The sequence below is a fragment of the Pieris napi genome, chromosome 4 (genome assembly GCF_905475465.1).
Source record: "Pieris napi chromosome 4, ilPieNapi1.2, whole genome shotgun sequence".
NCBI lineage: Eukaryota > Metazoa > Arthropoda > Insecta > Lepidoptera > Pieridae > Pieris > Pieris napi.
This window is the reverse complement of record NC_062237.1, coordinates 12,984,445-12,997,657: the sequence shown is the minus strand read 5'-3', so window position 1 is coordinate 12,997,657 and position 13,213 is coordinate 12,984,445. Positions and strand designations below refer to the sequence as shown.

General features: G+C 33.3%; 1 protein-coding gene across 11 annotated transcripts in view; it reads left to right on the top strand.

The window, feature by feature from the left end:
* The window catches only part of LOC125048852 (broad-complex core protein isoforms 1/2/3/4/5), a 98,110-nt gene that overhangs the window by 55,003 nt on the left and 29,894 nt on the right, over positions 1-13,213 (top strand). For 8 of the 11 annotated variants that reach the window (XR_007116889.1, XM_047647779.1, XM_047647784.1 and 5 more), the window contains one exon: positions 12,559-12,607. The gene's annotated coding sequence lies outside the window, so the exon portion shown is untranslated. Of the gene's footprint in view, positions 1-217; positions 683-2,481; positions 2,607-12,558; positions 12,608-13,213 lie in introns of those variants that run through there. The other 3 variants (XM_047647785.1, XM_047647781.1, XM_047647783.1) reach the window with 3 other exon arrangements.

The following is a 13,213-nucleotide window of genomic DNA, read 5'->3' as shown; positions in this document are numbered from 1 at the left end:
AGCGGCTCCGCGGACCGACTCCGCGCCGTCGAGTGAGCGCCCGATTTAAAAACTATACGAACGAACTCGCGCAGCGAATCCCGTAATACCACCCCCCGCGTAATGATTTTTTGGCGATGAATTTATATTCGCGCGCGAGCGGTGCCACTTTTTCGACCCCCCTTTCACCCACCCCCCGCTCATTAACGCAACCCAGATATGCAATTCTGATCTTTGACGAGGAGGCTGTAGTGTCGGCGGGCGCCTCGCCGGGAGAGGTGGCCCGTTTTGTTTTTTCCCGCCCGGCTTCATTATTGATGGCATCGGGACGGTAATGCGGAAGCATGTGTGAACGTTTCATTACAAAAGGTGGACGCAGCTCGTGTTAATATTGCAGACCGGCCGGACCCGACCGGACGGGTGAACGGTTAAAAAAAAAACATCAATTAATTTTTCGGTTTTTATTTTTAGAAAATCGGGTTTAGTTAATAGCGCGCGGTAAACTTGTCGAAACTTTACGTGAAGTTCACGTGTGGAGTTGCGCGTGACAGACTCGATCCTATTGGACGCGAACTTTCAAACTATTTAGTCGCAATTTGTGTTATTTTTGAACGTTAAGTTTATTGTTGTGTTTCGGACATTGTGACTTTGTTGTTGTTTCATTTAGTCCTACTAATAAGCGCTTCGGCGGCAGAGGGTATAGGTAAGTTTAGAATTAAGGTATTTTAATTTTAAACTAAAAACTTTTATTAATAATTGTAAACGAGTGTCAAAACTTATTTGTATTATAATGTAAATAAGCAGTGGCTATTTGAAGGGTGTAGCTAAATTGCAAGATCGCCAGGACCTCAATATAATACACTGCATAAATTACTATGCAATTTGGACCGTTGACCCATCGAAAAATAATATAAATAAAACTATCTTATAATAGATTACTCTCAAGCTTGCATACTTTCTCATGCATTCGATTTTTTACTTCGCAGCTGTCCGAATTTGAATTTCGAAAAAGTTTCCGGAAATACGGAAATGAATAAATCTCTAGCGCATTTACATAACCGGAAGTACGTTCAATTAAAAATAAAAAAATCTAAATATTTCATTTCGATTTAAATTATTGTACAAATACATTTTTTTAAATTTAATATCGTAATTAATAATGTTTTTATACATACTATTTTTAATATAAAATAATCCACGACACACCCGTAACTAAATAAAATTTAGAAATATTCAGTTAAAAATAAAAATATTCGTAAAATCTCTAAAAAGACTATTGAATTTGAAATTTCTCAAATTGTATATAAATTAATTATTACCTAACACCTACACCAGGATTTTACTTAATAACGCATTAGATACATTAAAAATTATACATCCGATTTTTTTCAACATATAGCGTTTTTTTTAAACAGCACTTTAAAAGCTAATGTAACGGCTTCATCTATAATTGTCAAAATATGACCTGTTTCTACCCTTGCTAATTGCGAGGGCACGTGAGCGTCGTAGTTGCACGCGCGAGCCTGCAGCATCCTCACCGTTGCACGACCCTATCTATTGTTGTGTCATAGACTGGTTTTCTATTCTCTACTCCGAAATTTGAATTTGGAAACAAGTATTTGAGACTAAATTGTTACACTACTTTTTATTTCCCTCCAATTTTGATTTTGGAACACATTCGCACGGCGCTTTTGTGCCAATGAATCAAAGTTCCGGTAAAATCAAATATTAATTTGTGAATTATAATTTAGTAATACCTTCCTCGTATATGAAATTCCCCGTTTCTATGAGGAAGGTAAACTTTGAAAAGGTTGAGATAAATTTATATTCAGAAATGAATATACTAAATTAAAAGCATTTTTCAACATAATAAGGTGCTAGGGTCGCAACTTTAAAACTTTATCAGTTTAAATTTCGAACACTGAAAAATCCCCCATAGAGTATCATCGCTTATGACATTATAATCGCAGGGAAACAGAAAGCGGCGCCAAGCAAAAACAAAAATGCAGACATCGGATCGATACATCTACAGACTAGGCAAAAAGTAAAAACTCATTCCGGCCGTCTCCGTTCTAATCGCAGCCCTACGCACGCGCTTTAATTGCATCCCCCCCGGAAAAAAATACAGATTAGCATAGAACCTCACTAGATAGGGTTGGGTAGTATTTTTTATTGTCTTCGAAATTTCAAATTTGTTTAGTGGAATACCGCTATAACTTATAAATATAAGAAATAATCGCAGTTACGTTGTCAATTTAAAATAATAATTTCTTAATTATTTTATTAATACGCCTTGGTACATTCGAAAGACGTAACTAAAATTTTGACTAAATATTTTTTATTGTAAAATATGTATATATCGCGATTTAGATTCAGAACTAAAAAAAATATTAAAGTATTACCCCAATTTGGTTACCTGAAATCTGTTTAATGGCAGCCCTGAACGCACCCCTTTACGCAAAAATCTCCCGCCGTTTTTCGCGGTGTTTTCGGCGCGCGGGGGGCATCGCCTGCGGCTTGCTTACGCGCTCATCAGTTAGTCGGCGCGGGCCGGCAAGCGAGTGGTGATCACTGCATCACACCACCAGTGTTGTGATGAAAATTATTAGTGAAGTGTTGTGTTTATGGTGAGTTTTTTTTTAATCATGTGACGTTTTATCTGATGATAATAGTATTTGCACAAATGTGTTTCGGATAACCTTAACGAGGACAACGCGTTATACACTTAGAATTTAGATAAAAAACTAAATTCGGTATTTGAATTTGGAAGCGTAAGTTCGAAATTTAAAAATACGCGTTTTTTTATTTGAAACAATTAAAAAAATATTTATGCCGATAAAATACGCAATTCGGTTTGCTAATTTTAATAATTACAATATTACATAATCTGCCGATTATTTTATCAGTGACATTGATGATTTTCAAATGGCTTCATGATTCTAACAATTTTTATCTGTGTATAAGATTGCAAAGCCTTGAAAAAATACTAGAAAATATATAGATTAAGTTTCTCAAGGTTTAAAATACTCTAACTTTTGGTTTAAACTTCATATTCATATTTTTTATAATTTTAACTCTCTAGAAAAACTTATCTACCCTTTTACTTTAGCTTTAAAATCTAAGCGAGAAATTTTAATTACAATATACTTAAATACCTTATACGTTTTATACTTAAAAACATATATACCTGAAATATATTTGGAATTTAAAATGACAATAAAGCTTATTATAAAATCCGCTAACTAAATTTAATTCCTCAAGTCCTGTGTTCTAAACAATGTACTTACGTTTTTCTATATGCGCAATTAGCTTAGGCGCAGATGTAAAATTTATCAACAATTACACTGAAAACAACGACTACAAAATGTACATAAAATTTCCTTTACTAAATAACAATTTCGTCCTCTCAAATATTTGAAATAAAAGTTTGAGCGCGAACCGAAAAATATTAACTTTTGAAAGTTCACGAAAAACTGTGGTCAACATTTTAAAATGACTCGAAATGAAAAATTACTAAACAAAGTTCTTTATGACGCTTCAATTTAAATATACCAGCTTAAACCTGGAGGCTAAATACAGAAGCGTCAAACGTGGCAATATTTTTTATTGGAGTCTAAAAGTATCTAATCAGTTCAAATAAACCGAATTTTAGTTCAATACAATAGTAATTAATTAATTAAAAAGGAATTAGTCTACATATCTTAATCAATACACATAATTCTTACAATTTAACAGAAGATACAATGAAGTAGTGTTTTGAACCACGTAAAACCACTTAGAACAGTTTAGTACGCTTAAATATTAAGTTTAATCGAATAAATTAAAAAAATAATCTCATGTACATCGGTGTAACTAAATTCTAAACTGAAAAGCCGGCCACGTATTCGCGAACCAGTCTCCTGAGTTATAAAAGATACATGTTAAAACAACCTTGAAATTTTATATTAAATTAGTTTTGCAACAATTTAAAACCCCGATATGCAATAATTACATCTCGTTAATTTTAGTATTGCATTAACACTTAATTAAAGACAAAATTACTGTTCCTATTTTAGGTCCAATACAGTTTTCCTCAGTGTACCTATAACAAAATAAAGTATAATCGTGAAAAAAAGTACGTTCCACGATATACGTTTTTATTATATTTTTTTGCTAACTACATTTTCCAAAATTCAAGCAAAACAAATAGAAATTTCATAATTAAAAACAAATAACGGCTTTTAGATTCGAAATAAATATTTTATGCAAAATTTGTAGACGCTTGTGTGTGTGACTGTACGCGCTATCAGGCTAGACAGAGTCAACCAAACAGGATACTCTGTAAAAAAACATATTATTACTAATATTATTACTAAACCATTTTGGAATATTATTGAAAATGTATTGTCTAAAACAATTAGTTCATCCGTGTATAAATGCTTTCGCTCTTTTGGTTTACGTGTGATTCTTTGGACCTCTTCAACTTCTTGATATATTTCAGTCAATTTATATCAAACCATAATGAATTATACGCTTTGTAAACACACTTTGTATAGGTGAAAACCTTACAAAAATCCGTTAGTTTTTGAGTTTATCGCGTACATATAAACGCGGCTGTAGCACCGCATTTAATAACAAAATATGAGTATTTTTTACCAATTTTTAGTTTTACCATACATCAGTTTGTATTAGACGGTAAATTGAAAATTAAAACTTCGTGAACATATCTATTGGGCCTACTAAGAAACTACTAGAAAGAATAATACTGGTAACTGTCATCCACTATTTATATGAATTCTGGAAAAAGTTCGTAGGCTAACCATTTTCATAGTAAGATTTGTCTCTCACAAAATAGGCTTCAGTTTCGGCGATGAACTCTTCATCGGCCCATAATTTCTGTCCCGTATTCTTTTGTGGTCTTGTGAAATTTTAGATCTGAGACCAAGAACCTACCATTGCTGTCCACCATGTATGCATTATATTAATAATTTTTCCGGAAATCGAACAAAGCGCTGGAAAGGAGTCTGATAAGCTAGGCTAAAAATAATGATGTTTACAATGTGTTTATTTGTAATAAAATTATAAGAAGCGCGCCGGTGGTCCATCTTTTGTTTCAATTCTAAGACAATTGCACAACTCCGGTTAATTGTTTTATTTTGCATACGCTAACAGTTTTACGAATAACTTCGCAATAGTTTTAGACGAATCGTCCGTTAGCGCGTTATAAGGAAGTTAATATAACATGTAAAATCATTTTTTTATTTAGCAGTCAATTGTTTTTTAAATTTTTATACTTAACAACTGTGGTTGCTGTTGCGATCTAGGGATTACACGTACTACAACAATTTTATGTTGGCAAAGCCTGCTTTCGTTCCCTAATAATAATAATTTATTTGCAAAGAAAATAGTACATTCATATTGATTAATTATATCACACAATCAGCCATATAAAAATAGACATGCAAATGTCATATAAATTATCATAATGTCATAAACAACAGTTAAGTTATTCATAATTATTGTCAAAACTCATGGTCTAAATCCTCTCACACGCTATAAAGGCAGCTTGCCTTTAAAAATGTAATCACCTCCCCCTTGAAAGCAATACACGGCAGTGATCTATCACCTCTAGGAAGGTGATTAAATTGTTTGATAGCCATAGCGTAACAATTTTTTTAATACATCGTGGTGCTACATGCTGACACCCACAGCACCTGGATTCCTCGATAGATACAGGCAAGTTTCTGTAAATGTTATAAATACATTTTTACAGTCATAACTACTTCTAGAATATTCTTCCATTAAGGGTCTCAAAGCGTATTTCATACCTACCACTAGACACACGAGATCCCATTGTTTATTTGTCTGACTCACTTTCTTAGTAAACTTTGAATTAACCAATAATAAGAATGATTAGTTCGCGACCTTATTTATTGAGTAATAAGAATTAAAATCGTATGCTATTGTGTGGCAATAGTTTTTGGAAATGAACAATAAAATGTCTGTGTTGGCTTTTTTCATTCAATTGGACGTGTCTTTCACATAAGGTGACTTTCTTAGAGTTTAATATATGTAATGTACCGCCTTTATAATATAGGTTACGCCTCGCGTTACAGCGCTTAGAGGCCTGAGATTCCTGGATCTATGATATTTTTCGATTTTGATCAGCCCAAGTCTCTAATTGATTTGTCACGATGTCTTAGTATGAGCAAAGGTGTTACATACATAGAAACTAAAATTAACCCTGTGACTTAAGAGACATACATTTGAGGTTATTGTATATTACAAGCTGACATGGCAAACGTTGTTTTGCCATACTACAAAAAAAAATAGGAGTTAATCAATCGTAGAGGGGTGAAAATTAGGGATTGTATGCATTTTTGTATGCTGTATCATAAACAAAATTTGTGGTGGACACCCTATTAGGTAGCCGATTCTCAGACTTATTGAATATGCATAAGAATCGGTCGAGCCGTTTCGGAGGAATATGGGAACGAAGATTGTGACACGAGAATTTTATATATTAAATAAATTATTACGGCTAATTCCTAGTCAGTAGACTTTTGCATGAAACTAAAATAAAAATAATTAAATAACGCATAATATATAGTAGTCGAAAGGATGTGTGTCTTTCTCATATATATCTATAATTTATCTATTTTCCTGAAATTAATTAAACCAAATATATGACAGATGCGTCAGTATCCTATAGTTGTTTATTGCATTTGATACCTAGCAATGTTTACGTTTGACATCCGTCAATTACCAAATAAATTCGCGGCAACAGAAAATATTTAATATGAAAGTGCCAAATTCCAATAACGTATATTTACTATTGGATCACAAAATTAGGATAAACACACACGAAAATAGACTAATATATAAAAATGGTACAGAGTTTTTACCTAAAAATCGATGGATCAGGCATAGAAGGTTGATGCTTATTGCGATTGGGAAACACAAACACGAAACAGATACAGAAATCTGAGGCCCGGACCTAAAATGTTGTAGTGAAATAGTTAATAACCCGATAGAGATTATTTTGCATAACTAATCCAATTTAACATCCTTTAAACGTTTATCTCTCAACGGAATTCGTGTCTAATCTATTAACATTTAGTTGTTAGATGTCAAATTAACCAGTACGTATTATAAATAATAATGACTACGTGTACATATGTGTTCTAAAACACATATAACTTAAAAATTATTGTCGGCTTCGCCAATAATTAATTTGACAAGGAAACTATTTAGTTCAAATATCTATTATTTCCGAACCAATTCTACTTAGGCTCCTTCAAGAAAAGAGCGGACCAATTCCCAAACTGCCGGCTACGCACTCGCGAGACCTCTGGCATTGAGAGTTTTCATGGGCTCTTAACATCAGATGAGCTCCTGCCCGTTTTCCCCCTGTTCTATAAAAAAAATCTTTTATTACAAGAAATATCGATAGAGATTAGTAGCCAACGTAGGCAGCTTAATATTACTAATGGTAACCAACCGCTACCTAACTTTTTTCACAGTGGTTGCCTGGAAAAGATCGCTCGAAGCGATAAGGCCGCCAGTTGCCCTCCTTTTCGTTTAACTATGTTAATTGTATTATGTTTCCGCAACGATTATTAATAAATATAAAAAAATACCTTGTCTTCTTGCTCAGATTTCTTCACTTTTCGTGATTAAATATTTGTATTTGAATTAGGCGAGTTGGTGATCAGCCTTCTGTGCCTGACACATCGTCGACTTTTTTGGGTCTAAGGCATGGTCTTTTCGATGTTTTCCTTCAGTGGTGCACAGCCGGGGTTCGAACCAAAAAATGTCTACTTCTTGTATATATTCTGTATTGATATAACCATCTGTGCTCCAATTTTTTCTAATTCATAATCTAGTAATTCAGCACGCCTTATCATATATATTTTTATATTCGCAATCTCGCGCTTGATAAGTGGACCTGCCCTAGGTTAGTGTTGTGACGTTGCTGTCGATAACACGATAAGATTTTGTTTTTACTTATTACATAAATAGATTGTAGGTTTAAACATAAGCAAGCAATTCATATTGTGTTATATTTGAGCCTGATTCAGAAACATACTATCATATTTTTTGCATATCGGTCTGTAAGATCGCAAAAAAAAAATTTGTGTTTTAATAGGGTTTTGTTTAACACAAAGTTTTAATTACATATCAGTAAGAAACATTTTCAAAATTAGGTTTACTATTAACAGTTACTTTAAAGCGTATATAGTAATGTCGATTATTCATATAAAACTTTCAAAAAGTTTATCGTACTGTCCCATCACTAGCAGTGCAGTTATCGCGTTTTTAATACGCCGAATAAATATTAGTGTATCAAACATAGGCGAACTCGTCTATCAGTGAAATTTGCTCTAAGTACGCAAATATGTTGAAACACGCGCATAAAATGTATTTATTTTATATAATAATTTAAAAAAACGAACCTAATACTAATAGAGACATTAACCAATCACTAAATCAGTCTGCACTCTTTTAATTAATATTTTGTCTCTTTCTATCAAATGTGTTTACTCTGTGATGAAAAAAGATCATTCATCTGATTCTTGTTAAACATAAAATATATAGTTTCAATAGTTACTACTAACTGAAATTTAGTTTAATTCGTTAAAATTTTAATAATTTGTGTACATCATAATATGAAAACATAAGCATTTTTTATGCAAATTGCAATACATATAGAATAATATAGGACAATAAAAATGTCCGCTAAAAGTCATTGGCCGGGTGAAGAAACTTGTATAAGGAAGAATTATCTAGTTGACATAATAAACTATTGTATTGCTCCATCCTTATCATTGCTTACGAATTATTTTTATGAGCAACATTCTTTGCAATATTTTTTTCCACAAATATACCATTTTAACATATAATAATAATAATAATTTAATTCAGATACTTTTAAATTTAAACTCATTTATATTTCTTCTTTTAGGTGTGCCCTTTCTTGGGAAGACTTCTAAGTGGAAGACTTCTTTTTCTTCTTTTCTTTTCTTTTTCTTCTTTATCTTTTGCTGTACCTTGGCCACCAGTGGGCGAAAGTTTGACGCCTACGCATCTACCTTGCTAACATATCAAATAATACGCAAAATGGTTTTCCTTTCATGTTCCCTAAAAATATCGAAACCGCTTTTTTCTAAGGTATATAAAAGTGTGTTATTCAAATGTCATATATATCTCCGTATGAAGGTCAGCCAAACGAAAAAAAATCATGGTAATTTAACGTAATCAAATATTAACTTCAAAATATCCAAGTTCTATTGAAATAAAATGCTTATAAAATTTAACAATTTTCTATAAAAAATAGTTATTTAAACCCACTTTAAGCAAATTTTGGTGAAAAACCACTTTTAGGTTAGTTTTAAGTGTCCGCGACTTCGCACGTCGTTTTAATGAATCTAAATAAAATTAAATTCTTTGTTGAAAATGTTTTGATATAGTTTTTATTCACTAAGCTTTTCAGTGCTTTAGAAATTTAAAAGCCTACAGCATTACCGGAGTTCCTTTTATATTCACACTTATATTATTTATCTAAAGTTTTTTCCGAGCTTGTCTGAGATCGTAATTTAGGACTTATTAATTCATTTATTTCCAACACAGAAATACCAGAATTCTTAAGATACATAGTAATATTAATAAAATGTGATAAATAGAAAATTAATACAAATTTAAAAAGTTTGGTTCCTGTAGCAGTGTACCTTTAACGCTGGCAGCACTTCCTCACTGTATTTCGATAGTTATTTGTTGAGCGAGGAAAGCACCAGCTCTGGGGTCACCGGTACCAACTTAAATTGGCACCTAGAACCCCACGGCCCAAGAGTCTCCAAAGGGAATAAAATCAAATATGTAGAAAAGACTTATTATTTGAGACTGTTAATTCAGGAACTGTAAATGCCGTAACGATAAATGAAACGAAAAGAAAAATACAGTTTAAAACAAATAAACGAATGTTCGCAAATTTATGACTAGATACGTTTATCATATTTCTAGGCCAAATCCCCTACACGTGTAGATATTCAAACATGCAAAGATAAGAATGCGAGAAAAATATAATGACCTATTGTAGAATTTAAACGAAAACGCGAACTCATGACCAATGGACAAAGAGGAATGCGAACAAATAAACATTTTTACTAACAGTATTTTGCTTTAAAGTTAATTAATTATACAGCTAACTATAATATGTAAAGGTAAATTGATAAATTGGTGCGATTCGCATCCCTGAGGTCGTAGGTTCGATCACCGGCTGTGCACCAATGGACTTTCTGTCTATGTGCGCAATAAATATTCGCTCGACCGGTGAAGGAAAACATCGTGAGGAAACCGGCTTGCCTTGGACGCAAAAAGTCGGCGTGTGTCAGCCACAGGAGGCTGATGACCTACTTGCATATTGGATAGACAAATGATCATGAAACAAATACAGATATCTGAGGCCCAGACCTAAAAAAACTTGTAGCGCCACTATTTATTTAAATTGATGAATAAGCCGTGTATAGCTAATTCATCATTCATTAATTATTAATTAAAATTATTAATATAAATTAAAATTTGAATAAAATTTGAGAAAGTGGTTAAGATCTTGCAGCTTCCGATTACATATTCAAATCTTTTAAGGAATAGTTTACACTCTGGTAATAGCTCTTTATTTAAATTTTTATTTAAGCAACTACAATGTTTTAATTACTAATACATCATCATCTTTTGTTATAACATATAGCGTTTGAAGCAATTAAACCCACGTATCGGATACGTGTTCACGTAGATACCTACGCCTCAAGGTCCCGCGAAAGCCTCCACATATTTCCGTAAACAGCTTATACATGGGCGGAAATCCGCCAATCACAACCAAGGTCACGCGGGAACTGACCAATCAGTGTTCAGCATGTGGCATTTGAAATATGTAGGCTTCGAACGAAAGTGAAACTCGTCCAATCACGCGTCTAGTTTCTATGTGTGGGTGTGATGTGTTGTTGGGCATGTGTGCGTTCTGAATGGAACTTTCGGAGCTTTGTTACGTAACTTCGAGCTTATATATTTGAAACTAGTTTTCCTATATGCTTAATTTGTTAATATACATTGTAATTCTTTTAATATGTAAATTCACACTCAACGCACGATTCGATTACTTAAAATAGCAATAAAAAAAGACAACAGTAATCTTAATTTTACATATACATATTAAAAATAGTCTGGCCCTCAGATTTCTGAATCTGTTTCATGATCATTTTTTAATCTAATAGGCAAGTAGGTGATCAGCCTCCTGTGCCTGACAGACGCCGACGTCTTTTTGGGTCTAAGACATGTCGGTTTCCTCACGATGTTTTCCTTCACCGTTCGACCGAATTTTAAATGCGCACATAGAAAGAAAGTCCATTCCTGCACAGCCGGGGATCGAACTTACGTCCTCAGGAATGAGAGTCTTACGCGGAAGCCACTATGACAACACTGCTCAATTACATATATTAATTAAGAATTCATTATTTATCTTTTTTCAAAAGGCAAATATTAACGTTATTACACATTAAAAAAACTTAGGAACATTTCTTGCTGTAAAATAGTTTTCTATATCAAGACTTAAGACATAAAAACGCCCTATCTCAGTGCATAAATCACTAACAGATTCATTACCTAGGGAAATAAATTACTTCGGTTTTCTCTATTTCTATAAATATCGTTTATTATATGAAATATGAGTAAAACAGACTCAGAAATGTGTCGTCTATATAATGTTGCATTAGTCTTGTTTCACACATTAACTCTGCTGACTCTGCGACCCAAAAACCTCGCCCCTTGGCCTCTGAAACGAGAGACTTCCAGCGCTCCTGTGCTCCCTCCTCCACTCTATCCAGCGGGAACCTATTAGTTTCAATTGCTCTTATTTGTTTGAGCACAAGCCCAATCAAAGCACAAAAATGTATTTAGAATACTTAATACTTATGCATTAGACAGGTACGCAATTCTCATAAAAATATAAACGATGCAATTTATATATTGGCTCAATAGAATGAATTAAGTAATTGTGTAGAATGTGTTGATTTGCACATTTGAACAATTAACTCAAGTGAGTCATGATTGTTTATATAATTCCCACGAATGTATGTAAAAAAAATTAGCCGTAAAAAATTCAATACTTTTCATGGAGTCTGTATGTATGTATGAAGTATGATGCATAACGCTACCAAATGTTGAAATAATATCCCTCCTCCAGTGAAAAATTTTCAACTAAAATCAGATTTTCGTCGTGAGTTTCACTTATGTATCTAATTCCATTTTTTTTCTTACCATAATTTTTTTTTATTTTTATTTTTTTATTATTATTAAGTGTGTGTCATCTATGAATAAGTGTTATTTCTGTCGGTCAGCCCTTCTAGACTAATTACAAGCGTATGCAGAGTCGTTTTCACGAGAGAAAGAGAGGTTTGCTATTCCTTCCGGCAACGCACCTATTAAAAAGATTGTCGATCGACTGCTATGACTGCTCTTTTTGGGCGTCCCACAGGCTGGCCATAGTAATTGTATTTGACTATGCGAATATTTCTAATTACTAATATTATTTAATTTTTGTTTCAGATAAAATAACAAATCGAAGGCGTTCAGCCCGACAATAATTATTTACACGGTAAGTAATTTTTTAATTAAATAATTATGATTTCTCAAATTCGTGGCATAGATTACAAACTGCCTTCTGGCAGTGCGTATGTCCAGGCCCTATCACTTAGCATCAGGTAATCCTCCTGCCCGTAAAAGTTGAAAGGCAATCTAGCCACCGCAAGCAAGCTGCATGGTTAAATAAAACCGCCCGCCGCCCATGGACACTCTAAATGTCAGAGGTCTCGCGAGTGCGTAGCCGGCATTTTGGGAATTGGTCCGCTGTTTTCTTGAAGGAATCTAAGTTCAGTTAGGAAATACTTCAGTGGCCAGGTGATTCCACATAGTGGTGGTATGGCTAAAGCTGCCTTAAACAACACGAAGTTGTGGAACGTTTTATCCACGTATATAAAAAAAACAATGGGTTAAATTGTGCAAATATTGGTCTCTAATTCTGGTAAAAATTCATCGCTGTATTGCAATGTTAAGGAAGAGTTCCTCCCTATCTTTTTCTATGGGGTACCCAAGATGCTTAAGTCTTGGACTGTACTAATGAAACTTGTAGGTGTAGAAAAATAGTTATATTTATTACTATTTTATTACATCATAACCAATATGACAAAAAAGAAAATACCCA